At 36.1% G+C, this 27,968-nt stretch overlaps 1 protein-coding gene across 7 annotated transcripts in view; it reads right to left on the bottom strand.

The window, feature by feature from the left end:
• The window catches only part of WDPCP (WD repeat containing planar cell polarity effector), a 385,152-nt gene extending 357,186 nt beyond the window's left edge, over positions 1–27,966 (bottom strand). For 6 of the 7 annotated variants that reach the window (XR_011526047.1, XR_011526048.1, XM_070572535.1 and 3 more), the window contains exon 1: positions 27,626–27,966. The gene's annotated coding sequence lies outside the window, so the exon portion shown is untranslated. Of the gene's footprint in view, positions 1–4,471; positions 4,549–4,808; positions 5,145–27,625 lie in introns of those variants that run through there. The other variant, XM_070572537.1, reaches the window with a different exon arrangement.
• Positions 27,967–27,968: the final 2 nt, after the last annotated feature.

Raw genomic sequence — 27,968 nt, 5'->3', positions numbered from 1 at the left:
ATTATTTCAGCACTTTTAGAGGCTGCTGGTAGTTTCTACTCTACCATTTAAAAATTATCTTATGTTTGAATATCTAATCACTTAAATGAATTTGTAACGTTTCTTTGAAATCTGGATTCAGCCGCATGCCAGCACATTGAAAACTGCTAACCTCATGTTTTAGCAAGACCTCTTTTCATTATTGTTTAATGATTGCTCTAGGGATAACAACACACACGCTTAAATTTTCAGAGAATTAATACTGCACCACTTCACGTAAAATGCAGGAACCTTGCAATTCCCTGTCCTCAACATTATGCTATAATCATTGTATGTATTACATTTACATATACTACAAACCTCCCAATACAATGTTACAATTTTTACCTTAAACAGTCATATGTGTTTTAAAGAAATTGAGAGAAATAAATATGTTTACCCAAATATTTCCCATTTCTAGTGCTCTTCATTCTTCTAGAAGATTCAAGTTTCCATCTGGTATCATTTCCCTTCAGCCTGAAGAACTCCCTTTTAGCATTTCTTGTAGTGCAGGTCTGCTGGCAACAAAATCTCATTTTCTTTTATGCAGTGTTATTCTCTCTTTCTAAGTGTTGACTCCCCTTCAATTTTTGCCTACTTATGGTCACTCTCCAATGCCATAAGAGAGTGGTGTGGTTTTGTATTTTTGTCCAGAATTTGTCATGATTTTCTGTAGGAGGATTAGTTCAATACAAGCTATACCACTATTACTAGAAGCAGCTCATATTTTAAGATGCCAGAAAGGTTTTAAATAGTCAAAGGATGTTCTTTTTTTTTTTTTTTTTTTTGAGGAAGATTAGCCCTGAGTTAACATCTGCTGATCTGCTGCCAATCCTCCACTTTTTGCTGAGGAAGACTGGCCCCGAGCTAACATCTGTGCCCATCTCCCTCTACTTTATATGTGGGATGCCTGCCATAGCATGGCTTGCCAAGCGGCGCCACATCCACACCCAGGATCTGAACTGACAAACCCCAGGCCAACAAAGCGGAACATGCGAACTTAACTGCTGTGCCACCAGGCCAGTCCCAAAAGGATATTCTTGGACATGTGACCATAAGGTGAAAGAGAGATTACAATGCTTCAAAATGATAAATTCATAGTTATTGCTATTACTTCATAAATTGATTCATGTGGTCTATTAGGTTATAACCAGCAACCTAAATTATGTCAGCATCGCTTCTATTTTTCCCACATACAATACATACACTTCACTTTGTCCTACGTAAACTTGATAATGATCATATGGCCAGAAACATAACCATGTACCTGGTTGTTTCTTCTACTAGTTAGAGTTTTGTTTTGTTTTTCTGTGTTTAATAAACAACAGAAAGCAACTCCAGTTAACTTTAGCAGAAAAGAAACTTATTGCCAGAAAATCAGATAGATCACAGAATCAATGGAAGTGTAGAGAAACAGGCTGCAGAGAAAACCAAAGGAGGCAAGATATGATCAAAATCTGAAACCACATACTCAGGTCCCATAGCCCTTGGAACCCCACTGAATACTCATCCCCACTCTCCACTCCTACACTGCCGAACTCTCAACTACTCAGAAGCTGCATCATCTAATCTAAACTAATTTAACGCCCATTACTCCCTTAAGAGTCAGTGTCCTGGGCAGGACTATCTGATTGGCTCACAGTTTAGCTGCCAAGGGTAGACAGGTAGAGCCTACCTCACCATACTTGGTATTCCTCCAAAATGAGAAGGGTATGCAACTGTAAGTTAGTTCTAATATATTATTATTAATTATAAAATGGAAAGTATAAATGATCGGCAAGGGAGTAAACATCAGAGCAAAATCATACAATACGAGGATTTCGTAAAAATAAAGTCATGCTTGCTTCTTTCATGGTTCAGGGCTTCTAATTATTTTGGAGTTCAAGTTATACCCAACTTAAAATCTGATATACAAAGCTCTCATTTATAACACAAATAAGGCAAGGAGGAATTAATTCCATTAAAAGAAGGATCTTGCTTTTCGAAAGTATTCACTGCTGCCTTCAAATAACTGGCTCTTCCATTACAATTAAAATAAGATTAGTTTATAAAAACCCTATTTTCTTCTACTTTCTGAATCAGGACACAGGTTTTAATCATTCTGCATTTACACTCAAAACATCATATTATTGATTCACAAATTCATGCATTTTTGGATGCCCATCCTCACTGAATTTACATGACTAAACTGAAATAACTGGGTGGACGTGAAACAATTTCTCTCTTGTGACTACTAAAATCAAGCTAATATAAAGTACCAGAGAAGGAACCAGTATTGAACAGTAAGGAAAAATTGTGAAAGACTGAAATTTAATGGATGTCTTGGCTAGATTGGCCATTTTTGTCTGTCACTGACTAGGCTTTTTTATAACTCTGTAGAGAAAGAAGTTAACCTGTAGAAAACTGATAATCATACAAATGATTCCTGTCCATAGAAATGAAAATAGGTCCAGATTACTGTCCAGTGGATATTGATTAGTTTTGCCTGTTCTTCAGTGACTTTAAATTCATTTCAGTATTCCTTATTTAACTATAAATATGTGGTACTCAAACTGGCAGTAATATCATACCATTATTAATTAATGAGTTGAATAAAATCTTTGACACATGTTCATTTTATATCTGTATAAAAGTCATGATCATAGTCTCTCTTAAAATTTATCCTTTAACAATAGTCTGCTTAGTAGAGGGATAAAATGAAAATATAAACACACACAACTGCCACCAATAATTCTATAATACAGCCTTAAAAAATATGGCAAAGGAGGGCTGCTTAGCAGATAACTGTTGCAACTAAAAATACTCAGGATCATTGATTAGTAATTATTTCTCTATACTACATACTAGAATAGCCTAGAAATGTCTTGTTCTCTATTATAGATAGTATGTCTGTCTGTCTCTATATACACACACAGTATATATACATACACACACATATTACTATATAGCATACAGCATATATTCTGTACACTATAATTATCTTATACAGTACACAGTAAATATATAAACATACTACTATACATATATACGGCACACAGCATACAGCATGTAGGTCTGTATGCATATGTATATATATGCTACAGACAGTATAAAAAATGAGAACTGTTCTAGTAGTAAATGGATAATCATTTCCATCACTTAGAATAAGAATCCAGAAAATAACTAAGAATTCTAGTCTCCTGTATTTTAACGCTTCACCTAGTTGTTTACTACAATCAGGAGCACAATTCATAATTCAGTACCAAGAGTTTATTTTCTTTTTATAGGCACTCAGTTAAGTAATTTCATGTTTTCACTTAAACATAGGTTAAATATCCACTATTTAATGGCTTTCCCATAATCAACTTATAATAATAATAAGAAGAAGATTTTCACAGCCAGGAACGACCATGTTCTTTTCAAGTCTTCACTATAAGGTAGTTCCACAATTCAGTTTCAAACATTCCGAAAGTAATTTCAAATAATAGTAATCAAAATGCTTTTTAAAAATCCCTTGGCAATGAGTTCTATTCAGCATGGTAACTTAATTCATTTTAGATGCATGTTTCAAACTTTTATATTTAATCCTACCTAGAGAGTAATTCCCAAAGTGACAGTTCCTGAAGCCAAAACCCAGACTTCATGTCTCTAGAGTAATCTTGCCTTGTAGTAGTTTTAACTTCAGTAAATCTATAGGCCCTTCCCAAAGTATTCTGGCTGGCCTGGGCTTGTTGTAAATAGTTGGTTCAGTCAGATAGCTTTTTAAATGTCAAAACACTTAACAATTCACATGATGTACAAGGAAACTATTGTACTTTAAAATAAAGATGCGTTTCCTCTTGTGAAATTAAGTTAATCATTTGGGAGACTCTGCTTAAAGGGAATGGGATAGTTTTATGCTCTTTAGAAAAGAACTGAGAGATGAGAGAGCATCTCATCTCATTTTTCCCTCCCTTTATCTCATTTCAAGCATGACCTAGAGACCAGATGTTTTATGTATGACAGAAAGGGAAACAAATCATTAAAGGATGTAAACCTGCAAAATCTAACAGTCATATAAGCCTATGAGATTCCCAAAAACTGTTCTGTATTTTTAATATCTGAAAATAATCAAATAGTTTTATGCTAAATACAAATTTTCCAGGCTCCCAAGTATACCGTCTCTAAAATTTTAAACAAATATACTTGATATGAAAAATAAAATTTTATCCAAATATTAAATATTATACTGAGTATTTGAACAGCAAACACAAACAGTCCTAATCCCCATCACAGACTATGTTGTGAAATGTTAATGTATTTAAATTTTTTAATTATACATGGAATTAACTGAAACACTGCACTTTAAACAATTAGTTATTAATAACTCAGTCATATTAAATAACAAGCACATACGAACAAGTGATACCAAGTGCAGGAAATTTTCAAATTGTACATTACGGGAAACCTAGTTTTGGCTTCTGGAAAATGTTACCTGCAAACAGTCTAGTCTACACAGATATTCACAGAAGTGCTGAATAGCTCTTTTAAGGAAAACACGAAATGATGATGCTGTAACAACAGAAAAGTATAAGGAAATACACTGAGTAACATTTATACTTCTTGATCAGGCCAAATTAATAAGACAGACTTAATTAACAGTCATGGTTTCAAAATATTTTTAGTGAATAATACAAGGTATTAAATTATCGAAAATCCTTGTCCTAGTTTTATACCAATTTTCAGCATTATCATTATTTAAAATAAATTAAAATAAATATCACAATATTAATATTCTGAAAATAACTCAGAAAGTAAACCACTTAGCTTACATTGCCTACAAACAGAGTAGGACTCTTTTCTGGCAGGATGAAGAATCAGTAAGCAGATACATATTGCCAACTATATCCACAGTTAGCCACTTAGGGAAAAAAGCCCTCTCCACCAATCCTACTTCAAGGGGAGCTAGCCACAGGATATTCCACGAAAAGGAATAATATGTGTTCTGAAAATCATGCGCGTGCTCTCTCTCTCTGGAACTATGGATATACCAGACAGTTAAGAGCAAGAAGAAAAGCAGAAAGATTTTAAAAGAAGTCAGGTTACTGGTGGATCTGTGAACTCCTAAAGCTAGATGGATAGTTAGATAACCAAGAACCCATAAGTTTCTGAGATTCTAGAATGGCCTATCAGTTCCATTCTCCGTGAGGCTCACATAACTGTCTTATTTGTTCCTGTTGGGGGAAGCGGAGAGTGGGATTGAAATCTCACAGTTTGACTTTTCCTGGGTCCCTGTGAGGTCTTGCCAAGTGGCTGACATTTGTCTTTTTCCTATTATTATATGTATCCCTACAGTACAGCTTCCTCTTACAAAGCATCTGAGGTGGTTTCTATTCATAAAAAAAAACAAGAGTGCTAAATAAAAGAACTTGTGTTTTTATTTTAGCCCATTTCCTCTTAAGTCATGCCAAATTAGAAAAAAAATTATCATTTACTTAAAAATAAACCCTTAGTGTACTAATGTAATCCACTAAATAAAATAAGAATTCATGAATCTATACTGATTAGATAGATAGACTAGATAGGTAATTAGATAGAGTAATACTGTGATATACTAAGAAATATACATATTTGATCTTCATGCCTGGTTCCCGGCACAAGAGCTTCTGAAACTCTTGGAGTTTCCTGAGTGATAAGAGTGCCTTTGGTATCCTAATGAGATGACTCTTGGCTGAGGTGCTCCTAGATAGCTTCAGGCTAGATGCTGGCACTAGAAAGACCAAGGCATGATTAGATGTTAGAACTTTCAGCCTCACCCCAGGACCTGGAGGGAAGAGAAATTGGGTGGAGACCAGTTAATCAACAATGGCCAATGATTTAATCAACCATGCCCACATAGTGAAACCTCCATAAAAACTCCTAAACTACAGAGTTTGGAGAACTTCTGGGTTTTGGGACACATCAAGATGTTGGGAGGTCATAGGCCCAGAGAAGGCATGGAAGTTCCATACCGCCTCCCCCATACCTTGTCCAATGCTTCTTTTCCATTTGGCTGTTCCTGACTTGTATCCTTTATAATAAATCAGTAACAGCAAATAAACTCTTTTCCTGAGTTCTGTGAGCCATTACAGCAAATTATTGAACCTAAGGAGGGGTTGCAGAAAACTCCAATTTATAGCCAGTTGGTCAGAAGTATGGGAGGCCTGGATTTGCAATGGCTCTGAAGTGGGGAGAGTGTGGTGGGACTGAGCCCTTAACCTGTAGGGTCTTGCTAATCCCAGGTAGTTAGTGTTACTATTGAACTGATTGTAGAACACCCATTTGGTGCCTGCAGAAAACTGGATAATTGTTTGGTAGAGAAAACCCACATATTTGGTGTCAGAAGTGTTGGTAGTGAGAGAGAGACAGAGGGAGAGAGGGAAAGAGAGACAGGTAAGAAGGAAAACTTAAATGTACAGTAGAATGCCACCTAATAAATGTTGAAGAAATGACAGACTTTGAAAAGCACTTTACAATCACAGCAATAACTAATTGGACAAAAATCATCAGTGATGCTAAAATTATGGGTTAAAGTTTGATAAGAAACAGGATATTAACATAATCTCAAAGTAAGTTCCCACCAATTACTTATTAATTACAAGGGAAAAAGTGGTAATTTTATAGTGAAGAAATCTGGTGAACAATACCTTAATTAAATGATTACAATTAACATCACAAATAATAAGACAAACTGTTGTGATACCCTGATAAGTCCACAACATTATTTATGCAGTCTTCTTGCAAAAATGCATAACCTGAATTTAATTAAGAGGAACTTCAAACAAACCCAAATTGAGGGCCATTCTCAAAATAACTAGCCCATACTCTTCAAAAATGTCAATTGTCATGAAAGACAAAGAAAGCTAATAAACTGTTTCAGATTATAGGAGATTAGACATGACATCTAAATGTAATGCATGACCTTGTCTTGGGGAAAAAATGTCATAGCACATTACTGCAACAACTGACAGAATGTGAACATGAGAGTATACTAAATAATAGTTATGAAATAACAAGAAATATATATATTGGTCTCTGTCGCTGGTTCCTGACACAGGGCTCCTAAAACCCTTGTAAATAGAGGTGCTAGGAGAATCTTTTGTTCTTAATTTTTAGCCTCTGATCCTAGTTCCCAGCACAGAGTTCCTAAAACTCTGATGATTTCCTAAGTGATGAGAGGACTAGGAGCACCTTTTGTTCAAATATTTGGTCTTTGACCCCAATTCCCGATACAGGGCTCCTGCTCCTTTGGAATTTTCTAAGTGATAGAAGTGTCTTTTGTTCTAATGAGGTGACTTCAGGTGTGCTCTTGGATTGGCGCTGGTCACCAGAAAGACCAAGCCATAATTAGAAGCATGGAGTTTTCATCCCTGTCCCTCATTCTCTACAGAGGAAAGAGGGGCTGGAAATGGCGTTAATAATTGATTATGCCTACATGATGAACCCTCAATAAAAATCTCAATACTAGAGGTTCAGACAGCTTCTAGGTTGGTGAACACATCCATGTACTGGTAGGGTGATGTACCCGAACTCCACAGAGACAGAAGCTTGTGTGCTCAGGACCTTCCCAGACCTTGCCCTATGTATCTATTTATCTGGTGTCCATCTGTATCCTTCCTCATATCCTTAATATATAATAAACTGGTACACATAAGTAGGTGTTTCCCTGAGTTCTGTGAGCTGTTCTAGCAAATAATCAAATCCAAGGAGGGGGAGGTCATGGGAATCTCTGATTTGTAGCCATACAGAAGTTACAGGTGACCTGGAAATCTACCACTTGCAATTGGCATTGAAGTGGGAGGCACTCTTATGGGACTGAGCCCTTAACTTGTGGGGTCTGATGCTATCTCCAGGTAGATAGTGTCAGAATTGAGTTAAATTGTTGGACACCCAGCTCGTGTTGCAGAATTCCTTGGTGTGGGAAAAATCCCCACATATTTGGTGACCAGAAGCGTCAGAAGTGAAGTGTTCTGTGAGTAAGGAAGAAACATACGAGGAAGACTGAGTTTTTTCCTACAGTATAGTATACTTTAATGTTAAGTTTTCTAAGTTTTATAATTGTATAGTGGTTATGGTAAAGAACATCCTTGTTCTTGGAAAATATTCACTGGAGAATATAAAGGTATAAAAGAGCATGATGTCAGCAACTTACTCTCAAACGGCTCATATTTGAAGAAACAATGACCAAAAATTTCCCAAATCTGTTGAAAACCAAAAACCCATATATCCAAGAATCATAATGAACCTAAGCACAAAAAAAAATGAGAAAAACTATACCAAGATACATTATAATCAAGTTACTCAAAACCAGTGACAAAGAGAAAAACAGACACTTAAATACAAAGGAAAAAAGATAAAGATAACAGCACATGACATCAGAAACAAGGCAAATGAAGACAGTGGACCACCATCTTTAACATACTGAAGGAAAAAGCTATCAGCCTAGAACTTTATACCCAGTGAAAGTCTCTCTCAAAATCAAAGGTAAAACAAAGACTTTTTCAGACATACAAAGCTGAGTACTTTTCCATGCTATAAATATCATAGAAAGGAAGTTATTTAGGCAGAAGGAAAGTCATGCCATATTAGAAATATGGATCAACAGAAAGAAATGAATATACTGAAAATGATTACAAGAGGAAATATTAGATATTTTTTCTCATTACTTAAATCTCTTTAAAAGATAATTGTTTAAACAAAAATAACAAGAACATAGTTGGGGCTTACAACTTACGTAGAAATAAAATGTATGAGAATCATAGCACAATGGTCAGGAAGGAAGAAATGGAAGTAAATTATTGAAAGTTCTTATACTATAAGCAAACTGGTATAACATCACTTGAAGGTAGACATGAGAAAAGGGTATATGCTATACACCCTACAGCAGTCATGAAAATAACGAAACCGTATTACTAATAAGCCAACAAAGGAGATAAAATGGAATCAAACAATTTCACTTAATCAAGGAGGATGAAAAAGAGGAAGTGGGGAACAAAGAACAGATGGGACAAACAGAAAACAAACAACAAGATAATTGATTTAAACCCAACCTTGAAAACTTGAATGGGATCTGCAAAAAGGAAAATTCTTCTCCTAAGGTAGAAGATTCATGAGAGGCCTTTATCCTTTTTCAAAGTTGCTGTTCCATAATAAAAGAAAAAGCTCTAAGCCACTATGTAATCTTCTTATAAAGTATCAAACAAACAAGAGTGATCACATGTGTATATTATGTACTAAATAAATATATATTAGAAATATAAAACCAAATAAATGAAACAAATACTCATGTACCCACACAGAAGAGTCCCAATACATTGAAGACCCCAGTGCACTGTCTCCTACTCTCAACTCCAGGCAACTACTATCCTGAATTCTGAATTAATCATTCCCCTGCTCTTCTTTATGGTTTTACCAGATGTGTATGAAACCCTGAATAATAGAATTCTTATACATTTTTAAATTTTATAAAATAGGATAATATTGTATGTATTATGTGATTTGCTTTTTTCACTCAACATTATATTTTTGATATTCATCCATGTTGGTGGGTGTAGTTAGGGTCCATTCATTTTCAACATATTCATTCATTCTCATATTAATGGAAAAATGGGTGTTTAAAGTTTTGCTCTAGAAACAGTGCTTATGAACATTCTTGTACAGCTCCTGAATTAAATGGATAGCTATAAGAGTGGAATAGCTACAAAAATCAAACAACCCAATCAAAAAATGGGCTGGAGACATGAACAGACATTTCTCCAAAGAAGATATACTGATGGCCAATAGGCACATGAAAAGATGCTCATCATCGCTGATCATCAGGGAAATGCAAATCAAAACTACACCAAGATATCACCTTACACCGATTAGAATGACAAAAATATCTAAAACTAATAGTAACAAATGTTGGAGAGGTTGTGGAGAAAAAGGAACCCTCATGCACTGCTGTTGGGAATGCAAACTGGTGCAGCCACTATGGAAAACAGTATGGAGATTCCTCAAAAAATTAAAAATAGAACTACCATATGATCCAGCCATCCCACTACTGGGTATTTATCCAAAGAGCTTGAAGTCAGCAATCCCAAAAGTCCTATGTACCCCAATGTTCATTGCAGCATTATTTACAATAGCCAAGACATGGAAGCAACCTAAGTGCCCATCAACAGACGAATGGATAAAGAAGATGTGGTACATATATACAATGGCATACTACTCAGCTGCAAAACAGAACAAAATCATTCCATTTGCAATAACATGGATGGACCTTGAGGGAATTATGTTAAGTGAAATAAGCCAGCTAGAGAAGGATAATCTGTGTATGACTCCACTCATATGAGGAATTTAAAAATGTGGACTAAGAACAGTTTAGTGGATACAGGGGAAAGGTGGGGTGGGGGGTGGGCACAAAGGGTGAAGTGGTGCACCTACAACACGAATGACAAACATTAATGTACAACTGAAATTTCACAAGATTGTAACCTATCATTAACTCAATTAAAAAAAAAAAAGAGTGGAATAGCTACATTATGTTTCCAGACTTTATGGTCACTCTGGGTTATTACCCCCATTTTATTAATAAACTGAAGTTTACAGAGGCCAAGAAACTTGTTCAAGGTCACATAGCTAGGTAGTTGAGTTAAAACCAATAAATTATACTACTTCTACTTAGAAAAAACACAAGGTTAGGTAGCTCATACTCCTGGAAACAAGTAATTATCAAACAGAATCCTAGGAGCCAGTCCCGTGGTGTAGTGGTTAAGTTCAGCGTGCTCCACTTCAGTGGCCCAGGCTTGCAGGTTCAGATCCTGGACATGGACCTAGACCACTGGTCAGCCATGCTGTGGTGGTGACCCACATACAAAGTAGAGGAAAACTGGCACAGGTGTTAGCTCAGGGCTAATATTCCTCAAGCTGAAAAAAAAAAAAAGAGGAAGACTGGCAACATACATTAGTTCAGGGTGAATCTTTCTCAGCAAAAAAAAAACAAAAAAAAAAAGAATCCAAATGGATATTTTATCTTGTTTTACATGAAACACAAACGTTGCATATACATATATGATGGTATATGTAGCCTAGGTGTGTAGTAAGCTATATACCATTTAGGTTTGTGTAAGTACACTCTATGATGTTCACACAACATAATGACTCTCTTTTCAATCACCTAATGATGCACTTCTCAAAACGTATTCCCATCAATGACTGTAATCATTTTTAAAATATTCTGTATTCATTTTAGAAGTTATTTCAGAATACCTTCAAAAACTGTTTTGCATGTCATCGAAACCAACCAAATAATTTTCAAGACACCTAACATTATCCTTGCATTTAAAAAAGAGTACAAACCCAAACTTTTTTATTAGGTAAGTCAACTAATAACAATTTAGCCCTGTACAATCCTTCAATTTAAAAATATTTACACAGAGAGGATTCTGGGAAGCTAGTGGAGTAGGGAACACCAGGAATCTGTCTCCCTACCTAGACAACAATTACAATGGCAGAATCTGTCTGATGTAAATAGTTTGGAACTCTGAAGTCAGTTGAAGGCTTGCTACTTCCACGAGAAGACTGGAACAGGCAAATTTCAGTTAATTTTGGTCAATTTCAACTCTTAACACAGTAGCAGCTACTCAAACCCCATCCTGAGCCATATGGCAGGCAGATGTGCACATGTTCCTGGAGCAGCTTGCAGAGCTGGGTGGGAGAAAAGAACTGTCCTCCAAATACTGAAAATCTCTGCTCTGATTGCTGATTACTGCTTCTGATCACAGAGGTGCAGACAAATAGACAGCCACTGTTCTTGCATCTTCTCTCATTGCCGCAAGCCCTTCCCCCTCTAGCTGAAGTGACTTCCCAGAGATTTAAAGGGCCAGAGCCCTGTCTTCACCATCCTCATTTTTTGCATTATCCTCTTTGGAGATCCAAACATTAAAGACTAAAACATTCAAAAACCACTGCATATATATGAGGAAAATTAGAAAGTGACCAGACATGCCAAGAGAAAGGATCAGAAAAGACCTGAGGAGACATTAAGTTTATATCTCAGTCTGATCTTTGGCACAGAGATAGCCCACAATAACCAAAAAGACAAAAAAAAAAAAAACAGCAAACCCTGGGGAATGCAGAGAATTTGATTCCCAGAGTTACCATATTATTAAATTCAAATGTCCAGTGTTCACTGAAACATCACAGACATTCAAAGAAACAGGAAACTAGAAAATATGTAGAGACAAATGAAAACAAAAAAACAACATACCAAAACTTACGGGACACAACAAAATTGGTGCTAAGAAGGAAATTTACAGCTATAAATGCTTACATTAAAAAAAAAAAACAAGGAAGTCGTCTGCTCAGTGGAATAGTGGTTAAATTCACTTGCTCCACTTTGGTGGCCTGGGATTCACAGGTTTGGATCCCAGGCACGGACCCATACACCACTCATCAAGCCATGCTGTAGTAGGCATCCCATATACAAAATAGAGGAAGATTGGCACAGATGTTAGCTCACTGACAATCTTCCTCAAGCAAGAGGAAGATTGGCAGCAGATGTTAGCTCAGGGCCAAAGTTCCTCACAAAAAAACAAAAAAGTGAAGAAAGATCTCAAATCAACAACCTAATTTTACAAATTAAAAAAACTAGAAAAGAACAAACTAAACTCAAAGCTAGCAGAAGGAAGGCAATAAAGATTAGAGCATAGATAAATGAATAGAGAATAGAAAAACAATAGAGAAAATCAATGAAACAAAAAGTTGCTTCTTTGAAAAGAAAAAATTGACAAACCTTTAGCTAAACAGACTAAGAAAAAAGGAGAGAAGACTCAAACTACTACAATCAGAAATGAAAGTGAGGACATTACCACCAATTCTACAGAAGTAAAATTTATTATAAGAGAGTACTATGAACAATTGTAAGCTAAAAAATTGGATAACCTAGACAAAATGGACAAATTCCTAGAAACACCAAACCTACCAAGACTAACTCATGAAGAAATAGAAAATCTGAATAGACCCATAACTAGTAAGAAGATTGAATCCATAACAAAAATATCCCAACAAAGAAAAGTCCTGGACCTGACAGCTTCACAGGTGAATTCTATCAAACATTTAAAGAAGAACTAATACCAATTTTTCTCAAACTTTTCCAGAAAATTGAAGGGAAGGGAACTCTTCCTATTCATTTTATGAGACCAGCATAACCCTGATATCAAAGCTAGACAAAGGCATGACAAGAAAACTACAGACCAATATCCCTTATGAACATTGATGTAGAAATCCTCAAGAAATGCTAGCAAACAGAATTCAGCAGCATATTAAAAGGATTATACAACGTGATGAAGTGGGATTTATTCCTGGAATGTAAAGATGGTTCAACATAGGAAATCGATCAGTGTAATATGCACATCACCAAAATGAAGGAAAAAAGCACACAATCATTTCAATTGATGCAGAACAACCATCTGACAAAATTCAATACCCTTTCATGATATAAACACTCAACAAAGTACAAATAGAAGAAAACCACCTCGACATAATAAGAGCCATGTATGAAAAATCCACAGCAAACATCATTCTCAATGGTAAATGACTGAGAGCTTTTCCTCTATCATTCAGAGCAAGGTAAGCATACCCACTTTTACCATTTCTATTCAACTAGTACTGGAAGTTCTAGCCAGAGCAATTAGGCAAGAAAAAGAAATAAAAGGCATCCAAATTGGAAAGGAAGAAGTAAGATGATCTGTTTGCAGATGATATGATCTCATATATAGAAAACCCAATAGGACTCCACAAAAAAACTAATAGTTTTTTTATTTCAGAACTATTTATTATTATTCAGAACTAATAAATGAATTCAGCAAAGAAGCAGGATACAAAGTCAACAGATAGAAATCAGTTGCATTTCTATACACCAATAATGAACAATCTGAAAAGGAAATTACAAAGTCAATTCCATTTATAGTAGCAGCAAAAAGAATAAAATACTTAGGAATTAGCCAGGGAAGTGAAAGACTTGTTCAATGAAAACTGCAAAAAACTGCTGAAATTAAAGACAACATAAAAAAAATGGAAACACATCTCATGTTCATGGATTGAAAGACTTAATATAGTTAAAATGCTGATACTACCGAAAGCGATCTACAGATTCAGTGCAATCCCTATCAAGATCCCAATGATGTATTTTCCCGAAATAGAAAAATTCATCCTAAAATTCATACAGAGTCTCTAGGGACCCCAAATAGCCAAAACAATTTTGAAAAGAAAAAGAAAAAACTGGAGGACTCACACTTCCTGATTTCAAAACTGACTACAAAGCTACAGTAATTTAAACAGGGTGGTATTAGCATAAAGACAAGTATATAGACGAATGGACTAGAAGAGAGAGCCCAGAAGTAAACCCTCACAAACACAGTCAAATGATTTTTGATAATGGTGCCAAGACCATTCAATGGGAAAAGGATACTCTTTCCAAACAAATGGTGCTGGGAAAACTGGATATCCACATGAAAAGAATGAAGTTGGACCCTTACCTAAAATCATACATAAAAATTAACTCAAAATAGATAAAGGACCTAAATATAAGACCTAAAACAATAAAACTCTTTAAAAAAAAACTGGACAAAAGCTTCATGACATTGGATTTGGCAATGATTTCTTGAATACAACACCAAAGGCACATACAACAAAAGAAAAAAACAGACATATTAGACTTTGTGAAAATTTTTAAATCTTGTGTATCAAAAGACACAATCCTTAGTGAAACAATGCATTACTTAAAAAATCATGCATTTGTACAAGATCCATTCAATGTGCAAGGTAGGCCCATGGATTTTAATGTAACAGAAAAGGAAATATTCAATGATATTATTTCAAGTTCATTTTGCAAATAACTTTTGAGAAAACACCAGTTGTGTAGTTTTAATTAAGTATCAAAGAGGAATATCCACAATTATCGGGAAACGTTATTAAAAGTAATACTTCTAAAAAAAAAAAGACACTTACCCACATAGTGAAAAAACCAACCCACACAATGGGAGAAGATATTTGTAAATCATACGTCTGATAAGGGATTAATATCCAGAATACACAGAGAACTTCTAAAACTCAACAACAAAAAATTCAAAAATGGACAAAGGACTTTAGTAGACATTTGTCCAAAGAAGATAAACTAATAGCCAATAAGCACATGAAAAGATGCTCAAATCACTAATTAGGAAAATGCAAATCAAAAGTACAATGAGACACCACCTCATACTCACTAGGATGGCTACTATCAAAAACCAGAAAATAAGTGTTGGTGAGGATGTGGAGAGGGACCGGCCCGGTGGCACAGCGGTTAAGTGCGCACGTTCCGCTTTGGCGGCCCCGGTTTACCGGTTCGGATCCGGGTGCGGACATGGCACCGTACGGCACGCCATGCTGTGGTAGGTGTCCCACATATAAAGTAGAGGAAAATGGGCATGGATGTTAGCTCAGGATCAATCTTCCTCAGAGGAGGATTGGCAGCAGTTAGCGCAGGGCTAATCTGCCTTAAAAAAAAAAAATGATGTGGAGAAATTGGAACCCTTGTGCAATGTTGGTAGGAATGTAAAATAGCTCAACTGGTAATGAAAAGCAATATGGTAGGTCCTCGAAAAATTAAAAATAGGGGCCAGCCCCGTGGCTGAGTGGTTGGGTTCAAGCGCTCTGCTTTGGCAGCCCAGGATTTCACTGGCCCAGATCCTGGGCACAGACCTAGCACCGCTCATCAGGCCATGCTGAGGCAGCATCCCACATGCCACAACTAGAAGGACCCACAACTAAAAATATACACAACTATGTACCCGGGGGGTCTTTGGGGAGAAAAAGGAAAAATAAAATCTTTAAAAAAAAAATTAAAAATAGAATTGCCATATGATCCAGCAATTCCATTTTTGGCTATATACCTAAAAGAACTGAAAGTAGAGTCTCAAAGAGATATCTGTAGACTCATATTCATAGCAGCATTCACAATAGCTAAAACATGGAAACAACCCAAGTGTTCACGAACTGATGAATGGATAAGCAAAATGTGGGACGTACATGTAATGGAATATTATTCAACCTTAAAAAAAGAAGGAAATTCTGCAATATTCTACAAATGGATGAACTTTGAGGACATTATGTTGAGTGAAATAAACTAGTCACAAAAAGACAAATACTGTATGATTCCATTTATATGAGGTACTTAAGAGTAGTCAAGATCATAAAGACAGAAATTGTAATGGTGGTTGCTGGGGGAGGGGAGAATAGGGAGTTATTATTTAACAGGTATAGAGTTTTAGTTTGACAAGACGAAAAGTGTTATTAGGATGGATGATGGTAATGGTTGCACAACAATATGAAGATATTTTATACCACTGACTTGTATAGTTACAAATGGTTAGGATGATAAATTTTATATGTATTTTACCAAAGTAAAAAAATATATATATTTATACTAATTTGGTCTCCGATTTACTTTACAAATCTTAACCTTGCTTTTTAAATTATCCTTTTTTTAATCACACTATTATCTAACATGGCTCTTTTTTTTTTTTTTTTAAGATTGGCACCTGAGCTAACATCTGTTGCCAATCTTTTTTTTTCCTTCTTCTTCTCCCCGAAGTCCCCCAGTACTTAGTTGAATATTCTAGTTGTAGGTTCTTCTGGCTCTGCTCTGTAGGATGCCGCCTCAGCATGATGAGCAGTGCTAGGTCAACGCCCAGGATCTGAACTAGGAAAACCCTGGGCCGCCGAAGCGGAGCACCCGAACTTAACCACTTGCCCACAGGGCTGGCCCTGTAACACGGCTCTTTATTAATTACACGGATGCTATGTAAAGCACGTATTTCTAAATATGCAGATACTTAGTTACTCTCTAAACAGTATTTTGCTAGTTTCAAGGAAAGGGAATCAAATTTTAAAACCGTTACATAAAAGAGTTCATCAGACTAAAGAGCTTCTTCAAGGCAAGGGAAAACAGGATTGAAACAAAAAAACAGCTCACTAATTGGGAAAAAATATTTACAAGCCACTTATCCGACAAAGGGTTAATCTCCATAATATACAAAGAACTCACACTGCTTAACAACAAAAAAACAAACAACCCGATCAAAAAATGGGCAGAGGACATGAACAGACATTTCTCAAAAGAAGATATGAATATGGCCAATAGACACATGAAAAGATGTTCATCATCGCTAATCATCAGGGAAATGCAAATCAAAACTACACTAAGATATCACCTTACCCCCGTTAGATTGGCAAAAACATCCAAAACCAAGAACGACAAATGTTGGAGAGGTTGTGGAGAAAGAGGAACCCTCATACACTGTTGGTGGGAATGCAAACTGGTACAGCCACTATGGAAAACAGTATGGAGATTTCTCAAAAAGTTAAAAATAGCAATACCCTATGACCCAGCCATCCCATTACTGGGTATCTATCCTAAGAACCTGATATCAGATATCTCAAGAGTCCGTTGCACCCCTATGTTCATCGCAGCATTATTTACAATAGCCAAGACGTGGAACCAGCCTACATGCCCAGAAACTGATGATTGGATAAAGAAGATGTGGTATATATACACAATGGAATACTACTCAGCCATAAAAAAAGACAAAATTGGCCCATTCACAACAACGTGGATGGACCTCGAGGGCATTATGTTAAGCGAAATAAGTCAGTCAGAGAAAGACGAACTCTATATGACTCCACTCATAGGTGAAAATTAGTATATTGAGAAGGAGATCTGATCGGTGGTTACCAGGGAAAAGGGGGGGTGGGGGGAGGGTACGGAGGGGGAAGTGGTGTACCCACAACATGACTAACAAAAATGTACAACTGAAATCTCACAAGGTTGTAATCTATCATAACATTAATAAAAAAAAAAAAAAACAAGTTAAAAAAAATAAATAAATAAAACCGTTACATAAAAGAGTTTTAAAGTTTAAATCTATTTCATTCAAGAAAACATTAAAATAAATGATTATTAATTAGATGCAAACCAATTTTATATATGCTATAGTTAAAATTAACATAAGGTTAAATAATTTCATACTGTAAAAGTATAAAATCTTAAAACCTCCAACATACCTAGACTATCAAGAACCAACATTCAATTTTAGGAATTTGAAACTCAATGCTCCTTTAAGAGCTCTGTTGGATGTTGTTAGAATGGTATTTCAAATATTTTCTGTAATTTGAATTAAACATTACCTAAATAATGCTGAGCTGGGAAAAAATATGTTAAGAACATCTCCAAATCTAGCATTACAGCTTAATGTTCTATTGTTTGTTGCCCTGACAAAAATGAATGTTTACAATGAATTCAGAAACCACCTGGAGATTCAAACTCACAATGAAATTGCAATGACATATTGTGCTATTTGACATTAGTTATTACCAGAGATGGTTCTCCAAGAGGGCAAAAAAGACAGACAACTCTATTATTAATATAATTGGAAATGTGCTGAAACACCCACCTGACCAAAAATCCTCTCTTGCCAAGTATTTTATTACCTGTGAAGGGCAAAATATAAATTAATCAGTGCTAACATGTTCCTTAATCTGATTTACAAGTGGAGCTGACTACTGTATAAAGAGAACAAGGCCTGTGAACTACCCGACAGGTGACTTTCACTGTGTGTGTTTGGATGGGAGGGGAGGATGGGGGCATACATGTTTGTGGTCTTCTTGGAGCATAGGAATTTCCTATCCTGCTATAGGACTGTAGCAAAAATTCTGGTTATGAAAACTCTCCCTTCGAAAATTCACTGTAAGTCAAGGACAGGAATCATGAGATTTTAAGAACAATAACAACAACAGGGAAAAACCCTTTTCTCTTAGCAACTAGTAAAAGAATTCATTTAGTAGGATCACAGGAGAAATTTTTGATAAGTGATCAGGGTGAAAGGTAAGACTCTAAGAAGCTAGGTTTTGAGAATAATGCACACCTATTCTATACGAGAAAAGGAGAGCAATCTGTTTTGCTGCTCAGACAGACAGGCAGAAAAGGGAGAGACAGAGAGAGCATGCTGTGTGCTATGCCTTGAGAGCCATCCAGACACTCTATGCCCAATCTTTAATAAAGAATTTAAAGCAAGCCAATTTAAAGCAATTTTTTTTTAGCAAATTACACAATGAAATATATATTCCAATTTCAGTCCATCTTGATCTTAGAAAATGTTTATTTTCTACTTTCTATTTATGCTAGATCAACTCATTTTAGCAATTCACTTTCTTCTTTCATTAAATACATAGGAAAAGTCTGATCGTGAGGTATAAGAACTCTAATAAAATGAATGCATTTATTTCTAATTTGTATACATGATTCTTAATAAGTTCTCAGCAGTTCAACACCTTTGAGTTTGATATTCATTTACTGAAGAAATACCATACCATATTTTTTATCATATCCTTCACTTCATAAATCACTTATCATTTTAGGCCCACTTTCTATGATTTTATTATAAATTAAGCAATGAGAAATAGCATTGTCATGATTTTAATGTTATTTTACATTGATATTTTATTACTTTCATATCATTTTACTCTTGACTTCATTGTTTTAATAATCTCTTTCAAATGCATTCCATAATTTATTTCTCAGTGGTTTCTATAAAATATTCCTCAAAATGAGTAATAATGCATTAATTTAATTTAAAAATGAAGTCATACTTTTTCTGCAAGTAAGCAAATCTTACTGGACTGATTAGTTTCACCAATTAGGTTATAAAGCAATATTTTATCCAAAATTGAAAATTCAATGAACAAATAAGCCACCTCAAGGTTTTGACAAAAAACATATTTAAAGCATATAAGATAAAAGCATTTAATTGAAAATATTGTTTTGGGAAGAGGATACTGAAATAATATTTCAATTTTTCTTACTTTCAGAGTTTATTGAATTAAGATAACTCTAAATGAAAGAAGAACCGTATAATTTTAAGCAAATTTTGGTAGAGCTTTGAATGATTAATGGGTAATAAATCCTTTTCCAAGCCAGGTGGTTTTCAATTCTTTGCTTTCAGCCAAATTGAAGAAAGGTCTAAATAAGTCACCAGTTAATACATCATTATAAACGATTTCTGATAATAGGCCACCATGTGATTTTGTTTCGCAAATGACACGGAAGGAGTTCAATGAACTCCCATCTTCTCATTTATGTGAAAAACGTTTCTAAGCACTTACAACTATAACTCTGGAAAATACGAATAAATTTGAAATTGAATCCAGTCTCATTCTAACCATAAGTAATATTCATTCAGAGACATATAAACTAATCAGAGGAGAAAAAGTCCCATCCATTAAGAGCAACATTTCCATTAAAATTTTACTTTTGATTTTTAATAATTATCTAAATTTGTAACATATTTGTTTTGATAAATTGCATATTACTAAGAACTTAAATGATAAAAAGTTTATTAAACTTAGAGCCAGCCATAAGTGACATTAAAAAAATCAGTTTCAATTCATATTCATACTTTTGTGATAAAGAAGTATGATGATAGTGTGATCATAAAAGATTTTTTAGATTAAAATACATTAAAGTAAGATAACATTATGTCAGGGACGTGTATTGGAAGTTTGGAATTAAGGATGTATAGAAATTTCAACTTTTGACTGTCAAAGAAGAGATATTTACCTATTTTTTTAATGGATGATGGTAGGAGAACATCTAGATTCCACTGTATAATTTTTGAAGAATCCTATAACAGTTATGTTTAAAAATTCAATATTTATAATACAATGGAAATTACAAACTTTACAACTGTATAAACATGATATATTAGATGTTAATTTTAAAATGTTTTGGGGATATATATATATTTTGGGTTTTTTTGTTTTGTTTTGTTTTTTACAGATTGGCACCTGAACTAACATCTGTTGCCAATCTTTTTTTTTCCTTCTTCTTCCCAAAGCCCCCACCTCCACCCTCCGGTATACAGTTTTATATTCTAGTTGTGAGTGTCTCTGGTGGTGCTATGTGAGACGCCACCTCAGTGCCATGTCGGCGCCCAGGACCCGAACCAGTGAAACCCTGGGCTGCTGAAGTGGAGCGCGCAAACTTAACCACTCAGCCACAGGACCAGCCCCCAGGGATATATTTTTAAAAATACATGAGTAACTGGGGCGGCTCCGGTGGTGCAGTGGTTAAGTTCACGCCTTCCCCTTCGGTGGCCCAGGGGTTGCCAGTTTGGATCCCAGAAGCGGACCTATGCACCACTTGTCAAGCCATGCTATGGTAGGCATCCCACTTTAAAGCAGAGGAAGATGGGCAAAGATGTTAGCTCAGGGCCAGTCTTTCTCAGCAAAAAAGAGGAGGACTGGAGGCAGATGTTAGCTAAGGGCTAATCTTCCTCAAAAAAAAAAAAAAGAGAGAGAGAATAAGAAGATCTTAGTTTTCTAGACATGGCTAGAAGACCTTGGACAAATCACAACTTTTGAAACTCAGTTTCCTAAACTGTAAAATGAAGATAACATTCACTCTACCTCAGGATTAAATTATATATATGTAATATTATATATATTGACTATACATTCACTATATATAGTAGTATTCACTATATATATATCCACACACATATACATGCTTTTTTAAAAATGTAAAACAATATGATTAAACTTATGAGGGCCTACGAAAATAACACCTCCCTTAATTTTGAATTCTTTTTATATGAACTGGACAGACCGAGGAAGACATCACATGACAAACACCAGCCGTAAGTCATGAAAACTTGATTCATTTCCAGGGTCTGTATACTAAATTGAGCATATAAACAACTAAATTCCTCATGTGCCACAATTCTTTAAAATTAAACTTAGCCAAATATGGGAGCGTATTATAAAACCAGATTTAGGAACAAAGACGCTGAAATGTTCAATAAAAAAGGAATGGGGCACGTAGATTTAGAAGCAACCCTATGGAGGGCCATCCTTACTTAGCCTGTCAATCCCATCTTTTGGGGACAGTTTGCAACTTCCTGTCTTTATAATGAGCATTTTGCCACATAAATTCTAAGGCTTGCAGCAAGGTTATGAAACCACTAAGAATAATATGTGCCCATTTTCTGGACATCCATCTACAGTCCTCAGTAGTTCCATTTAGATGGAGCCAATTATATTCCCCAGGCAAACCAAGCATACTAGATAATAAATACATCATATTAGAACAAAAGATAATTTTGCTAAGTATATATTTTATAATCTAAACTATTCTTAATTCTGCTTATAGGTTAAGCCTAATAATTTAGCTAAGTGATTTGGTAAACTAGTTAATAACAAGCTATTTACCAAAAAATTGATGATATATAAATTTTTATTAAAGTGTCAAATTACATCTGTGAAATTTCTTATATGCTCAGTATTTCACAACTTCTTCCAATCGCTTCCCAAGATAATTTGCATTTACAAAATTTCTGCTTAGATAGAAAAGCTTGATTAGGTTCATTAAGCCAAGATTAAAGATTAGTCTTTCAGCTTCCACAATAGCAATTTTAAAGGCATTTTGCTGGTACCTATTGTGAGGAAGACATCATGTTGTGTGCTATGAGACATAAACAGATGTATGACACAGTCTCTCAGCTCAAGGAAATTATCAGTCTAATAACTGATACAGAAAGCATTATACAGTGAACACCACCTAAATTCTGCAATTAATATTTTACTATACAGGGGGCAGCCCCTTGGCCAAGTGGTAAAGTGCGCTCTGCTTCAGCGGCCCAGGGTTTCTCCAGTTCAAATCCTGGGCGTGGACATGGCAGCGCTCATCAAGCCATGCTGAGGCAGCATCCCACACGCCACAACTAGAAGGACCCACAACTAAAAACACACAACTATGTACCGGGGGGCTTTGGGAGAAAAAAGGAAAAATAAAATCTTTAAAAATATATATATATTTTACTATACAGTATTTCCTCAAATTACTATATTTGCTTTATCTATATTTTAATTTTTTATGGACATACCTACTCATCCCTCTATATATCAATAAATCCACCTTATATTTTTAAGGCATTTCAAAGAAAGTTGCAGGCATAAGTATGTTTCACCCCTAAATACTTCAGCATTACCTATCATCAACTAGAGTTTAATAATTTTTAGTTTTTTTGATAAAATTTACCAATATGAAGTATACAAATCTTAAGTGCATCATCTGCAGATTTTTACAAACACTTACACCTCTGTAACCCAAATCCCTACCAAGATATAGAATACTACTGTCATCAGAAAAGTTCCCTCATGCCCATTCCCAGTCAATCCCCACCCCAAGTCCCATCTCTAGAGGGAACCACTGTTAGTGACGTTTTTCCTAATACAGATTAGTGTTGCAGATAATTTTTAAATTCAGATTTCAAAACTAAGAGTGATCATCAGGCTGAAGAATCAAAAAGACTTCCTGTACATGGATAGACGTATGGATAAATAATAAATATAGCAAAATGCTTAACAGTTGGAGAAATTAAGTAGTAGGTATATGGGTGTGCCAGTTGTCAATTTATTATCCCTCAGAACCAAATCTTCCTTTCTTTGCCCTGGTTTGTGACACTGGAACTAGAATCTGTAAACATTTCCCTTTGCCAGTTTAAGAGAAGGCAATGGAGTGATCCTTTAAGGTGAGAGTAGCAGAGAGACACTTTCCTTCTGGATTCTGGTCCTTCATTATTATTATTATCATTCAGCGTGGGAGCCCAAGAGCCTTACTGAGGAGACAAGTTCCAGCTGTGGCCTCAAGTCTCAGTCTCCCCGCTGATAGTGGGTACTTCTATAGACCATGCAGCCTTGGTAAACATGCCCTTTTTTTGAAGAGGTCTGAATCCAAGCTTTGGGAAGAAGAGCCCTCGCTCAGTCTTTCTTCCCCATCCTAGAAGTAGTAGCTACTCTTCTGCACCTGCTACTTCTCGGACCCTTAGAGCTCTTGTAGTAATTAACCACACCTGCCTGGTTCTACTTAACAATTCATCATATTAAATTTCCAAATAACCAGTATAGTTCTGTCTTCTAATGGAACTCACACTACTATAAAGTAGTAATATAAAGTATAAAGCTAATGTACAGCTTTTCAGGATGTTTGAAAATGGGGGGGAGGGGGTAGATTTAAAAAGATTGTCAAGATGTTAATAATTGTTGAAGCTGGATGACAGACTAAGAAAATTATACTACCATCTCTTCATTTTGAGTATGTTGGAAATTCTGTACTAAAGAGTTAAAAAAAAAAAAGAAAAAAGAAGGGCTTCATAAAGGTCAAAGCATTTGGAGAGCCTCAGGGAATGGATTTCAAGAGGCAGAAACAGAAGATGAGAGCACACTTGAGGAAAAAGCACACATAAAATACAGAGGCAGAAACTGAAGGACACGTTTGCACAACAGGAGGTAGGTTGGCTAAAGTAGAAGATATATAATGCAAATAAATATGTTTGGTGAGAATTTTTTTCCTTCTCTTTTAACCTTCATTTTACCTTGTGGGTTCTTCACACTCCATTGCTTTCTTTTTTCCCTAGTCCCCTGTCCCTGCTCCAGCCTATATTTCTACTTACTGTCCAAGGTCTAGCTCTTCTCACTTCTTACGAACCATAAATTGATCCATTTCAGAGTCGTTTCATGTGTGTTAATTTTTTTAAACAATGAGCATAATTATATCTGTCTCTGGACACATTTATAAGAAAATGTAGATAGGGTTGTGCTTATATAGCAGTATTTTTTACAGGTAAAGCCATAAGTAGTGACATAAAACAAGTTTTCATAATCTCTAGTTAGTAAGGGACAGGAGAAAGCATTAACTGATTTATTATTATTATTTAATAACTCACGTCACTTTATTCTTATAATCACAAAATATTATCTATACACAGAAGAATGAGTATATATATGTGTGTATGTCAACACATTACCTCTGGGAAGGGATTGGTAACATTCTTTGTTAAGCTGGATAGTGGGTACAGTTCAACAAATAATAAAATGAATACCCAATTGTTTTCCTCCACCCACCGATACATTTAAAGTCTCCTTAGCCCCTCTCCAGTGACATTTCTCTTCTTCCTAATTCCTTATAAATGATAATTCTTGTGAAACTTGATGTACAAAAAGCATGCTTGTTTAATCCACATTTAAAATATTATAAATTATAAAACCAGCTAGACATTTAATAGGACAAACTCATAATAGAGAAAAGGTCATAGAGAGCAAATATATCCAAACGAAACATATATTACAACAATTTATAAAAATCACATATGAATATAGACCTGTTGCACTCAGTAAAATATACAGACATCCCAACCGGGTTCCTCTCTCTCCTAACCCCCATTATTGGTAGGGTCTGAACCTGCCATTCTATTTCAAGCCTCTATATATGGCACATGCTCTTCCATCTACTTAGAAAGTGGCAGGGACAAAGGTATTGCAGAAGAGTAGGCAGCAGCAGACAGATGTTGTTTGGTGTCACCCAGGAAATGACTCTGCTTTCTTATACCCTCCCAAGGACGTGGGCTTGCTGATGTTAAGTCTGGTTCAAAATCCAGGACAGTGTAATGCTCATAAACATTATTTTAAATAGACACACCAAGACTGTTAATGTGCAGTCTTCCAGAATAAAGTGACAATAGTTAAGACAAGAATTGGGTTTATTTCTTGCCTCTGATGGGACCCTTCCTGTGTAGTCACTGTCACAGACAGCTATGCACACCATCAGAAGCACAAGGGCAAAAGAAATACCCCCACAAAGATCTGCTGCAGCTGCTCCTGCTCTGGTTGTTGTCTTGATTCCAATAAGTTCTAGCAGCTGTGCAATAGCACTTTCCGTGATGTTAAAAATGTTTCATATTCTGTCACATGTAATTATTGAGTGCTTGAAATGTACCTAATGTGACTGAGGAATTGGATTTTTAACTTTATTTAATTTTAATTAATATAAATCTAAATAGCCACATGTGACTAGTGACTACAGTCTTGGTAAATGAAGTTCTAGAGCCTTAAAAAAATCAGGGACTTAAAGTATATATGTTTGCATGTTGTCTTACTGCCAACCCAAAACCCTGCCTGCAACGTTGCAAATGTGGTTCTACCTCCTACCTTAGCTGCTAGGCAGAAACATCCATTTGTCCTCATTCAGGCAACACATTCTTTGTGAAGCCATGGCAGTTCAGAGTTACCAACTCTTTACCTAACTATTACTAACCAGGTTACACCATGTTGTCATCATGGATTTACATATATCTGTGGCCCTGCTATACTGGGGGCTCTAAATCGGCAGCAATAGCGACATTTGAATTCCGAATCTCTATAGCCTAACAGAGTTCCACATCCTAAAACTCTTGCCCTATATTCTCCTGGCCAATTTATTAAACCTGTCTTCATCAAGCCAGTCCCAGCACTTTACTACTCTACCATTTGAAATCTCATAATCCCATCGACGACCAACATCTTAGAATTGCGGAAATTCCATGTCATGTTATCCGTATCAAAGAGTGTGGTGTTTTACTTCTATATATATATATATATACACACACACACAATTGCTCAGTAGAAAACACTGTAAAATAGTGGAAATGATGCATATTAGAAAATCAAGTGGAAATAAAGTTGATACGTAAGTCTGGAATTCAGGACTAGACACAAATTTGGGAGTTTTTTTGACACAGAAGTGGCATTTGAAACCATACAACTCATGAATTAGATCACTTACAGATTAAGTGTAGACAGAAGAATACAGGCACTACAATGTTAAAGAGTTCAGAAGTAAAAAGAACTTGCAAGGAACACTGAGAAGGGACAGCCAGCAACATAAGAGGAAAACCAGGAGAGTAGGTTGTCTGAGAACCAAGTGAATAAAGTGATTCAAGGAGGAGTCATTCAACTACCATAAATGCTATTGATTGATGAAGTTGGAAAGTAAGGTGTTATACTTCTTACCCACAATAGCAAATGCTCAAAACTGAAAGATACCACTTGGCTTTCATTTACCAGTGATAGAGAATAAACAGAAGTTACACCAACGTTATCTAATATAGATATTTCATTCATTTTCATTACACATATGCTATTCCAGAGCATCACATCTTCCTTTTAATATCCACATGAAACAAAGTGTCAGCGAGCACAACAATTCTCTTGGGCAACATTAATTTTAAATGAAAACTTCTTAAGTTGTTTTACCAGCCGAGACGCTGCCTGAACCAACCAGTGTCTCCCATGCAGCTGCCACGCTTTCCTTAGAAATACAGGTTTGGCACAATTTAAAGGTCAAGATAGTTTAAAGAGCGTCCAGTTTCCAAAAGAGAATACCCCAAAGTGTCAACATTCAAAGAGGACTTAAAGAAAAAGTTAGATGCGAGGACAGTGAGCTCCAGGAAGGGAGGGGCTTATCTCCCACAACGCAGGCTCTCAGTATTTTTTATTTAACTTTAGAAGAGCTGCATCTTTTAAAGGCGCGAACTTCAGGGCACTATACCCTCCAGAACACTGTTGCCCCAACACTCTGCGCCGAGAAGGGACCGGCGAGCTCGCGGGCACTCGCCCAGTAGATCAGCACCAGGCAGATAAAGGCAACGCGGGACGGCGTACAACCGCATTCCCGACCCCAAGGTTAAAGAAAACCCCTTGCCCTCGGGCCCGGGCTCACCTGCCCCGGAGTAGGGAAGACGCGCGGCCCCCGGCCGCCTCAAAGGAGGCGTCCCGGCAAACCCCTCGCCTCGTCACCGGACACTACCAGGGGCGGAGAGTCCCGTGGCTAGTGAAGGAGGACCCGGGAGGGCGCGGGGAGCTCACTCGGTCTCCTCAGTCTCGGAGCTACCGGCGCCGCAGATCCCTCAGGTACTCCTCAGTGGATAAGGCGCGCGCGCGGTCTTCCGCCTCGTTGCTTAGCAACCTGCGAAGCCTTCCAGTTTTCCCGACACGTCAATTCCTCCCGCCCCTCCAAGAGTGTAGTTTTAAAAAAGATTTTGTTTCCGGGTCGAGCTGGATTT

The sequence above is a fragment of the Equus przewalskii genome, chromosome 14 (genome assembly GCF_037783145.1).
Source record: "Equus przewalskii isolate Varuska chromosome 14, EquPr2, whole genome shotgun sequence".
NCBI classification, from domain to species: domain Eukaryota; kingdom Metazoa; phylum Chordata; class Mammalia; order Perissodactyla; family Equidae; genus Equus; species Equus przewalskii.
Note: the sequence above shows the minus strand (reverse complement) of the source record. Positions and strands in the feature narration are given on the sequence as shown.